The sequence below is a fragment of the Cnephaeus nilssonii genome, assembly GCF_951640355.1.
Source record: "Cnephaeus nilssonii genome assembly, chromosome: 5".
NCBI lineage: Eukaryota > Metazoa > Chordata > Mammalia > Chiroptera > Vespertilionidae > Cnephaeus > Cnephaeus nilssonii.
Window position 1 is genome coordinate 61,455,893 of NC_137076.1, and position 1,746 is coordinate 61,457,638.

The 1,746-nt window shown below is 48.6% G+C and overlaps 1 pseudogene across 1 annotated transcript; it reads left to right on the forward strand.

Moving 5' to 3' along the window:
* Positions 1 to 525: 525 nt before the first annotated feature.
* LOC307100345 (E3 ubiquitin-protein ligase makorin-1-like) lies at positions 526 to 1,746 on the forward strand (annotated as a pseudogene). Its single transcript has one exon. The product of its transcript is annotated as an E3 ubiquitin-protein ligase makorin-1-like (transcript).

Consider the following 1,746-nt stretch of genomic DNA (forward strand, 5'->3'; position numbering starts at 1 on the left):
TGATCGTCCCTAACTGCACACCCCCCAGCCGGCCTGGTTGCCCAAAACTGCCCCCCCTGCCGACCTGGTTGCTCCCAACTGCCCCCCTGCCAGCCTGGTCGCCCCACTCAGCCTGCTGTTCAGGCATTTGGTCATCCCTCACTAACCCCACTGCTGACCTGGTCCCCCCCATGCAGCCTGCTGTTCAGTCATTTGATCGTCCCTCACTAACCCCCCTGCCGGCCTGGTCGCCCCACTAAGCCTGCTGGTCATTGCTGTTACTGTGATGGCATCTTGGACAATTTGCATATTCCTCTATTATTAGATAGATGCCCAATATGAATATTCTCATCCATGTCTTTCGGTATGTGGATATCCTGCATTTTTATTGGGCATATTCCTAGGATATGTGTATGTTTAACTTAGTCAATACTACCCAACAACTTTGCATAAAGATACAACAACTGCTCTGTCCTAGAATGCTTTAGGGCACAAAGGATACCCAGTCATCTTGCCTCCTTCCAAGATCACCCTTTTATGTATTCCATGCATGAAGTTTGTAAGGAAGAAGAAAACTGTCGCTACTCACATGACCTCTCTGAAAGTCCATATGGTGTAGTGTTCAAGTATTCTCAGCGAGGGTACCGTGTTCATGGAGACCGCTGCAGATATGAACATAGCAAACCATCGAAACAGGAAGAAAGAAGCAACTGCTAAAGATCTAACTGCAAAATCACCTCTTGCTCCTTCCTCTACTCTCTCGTCAGTAGTTGGACTGATTGTTGAAATGAATATAGGCAAAGCTGAGCCAAGAAATTCAAACTTTGCAACTCCAGGAGCAGGTTCAGAAGACTGAGGGAATGCCATTGAGTTTGTTCCTGGCCAGCCCTACTGTAGCCACACTGCCCCTATGCTGAGGTTGGGGTGCACTAAAGCACCCCTTCAAGGCTCAGTGACCAAAGAAGAATCGGAGAAGGTGCCAACAGCAATTGAAGAGTGCTCCTTTGGGGAGGACTGTGCGTATCTCCATGGAGACTCCTGTGACAAGTGTGGGCTGCACATCCTCCACCCAGAGATCACAGCACATAAAATCTTGCATTGAGGCCACGAGAAGGACATGGAGCTCTCATTTGCTTTCTAGCACAGCAAGGACAAAGTGTGTGGGATCTGTGTAGAGGCGATTTACGAGAAAGCCAACCTCAGTGAGCACCACTTTTGGATCCTCTCCAACTCCAACCACACCTACTGTCTCAAGTGTATTCACAAGTGGAGGAGTACTAAGCAATTTGAGAGCAAGACCATTAAGTCCTGCCCAGAAGGCCGGATCACATCTAACTTTGTCATTCCAAGTGAGTACTGGGTGGAGGAGAAAGAAGAGAAGCAGAAAGTCATTCAGAAATATGAGGAGGCAATGAGCAACAAGGTGTGCAGGTATTTTGATGAAGGACAGGGGAGCTGCCCATTTGGAGGGAACTGTCTTTACAAGCATGTGTACCCTGATGGCCGTAGAGAGGAGCCACAGAGGCAGAAAGTGGGATCATCAAGCAGACACCGGGCCCAACGAAGGAACCACTTCTGGGAGCTCACTGAGGAAAGAGAGAAGAGCAACCCCTTTGACAATGATGAAGAAGAGGTTGTCACCTTTGAGCTGGATGAGATGCTGCTCATGCTTTTAGCTGCAGGTGGGGCAACGAGCTGATTGACTCTGAAGATGAGTGGAGCTTGTTTCACAATGAGCTGGAAGACTCTTATGACTTAGATCTATAG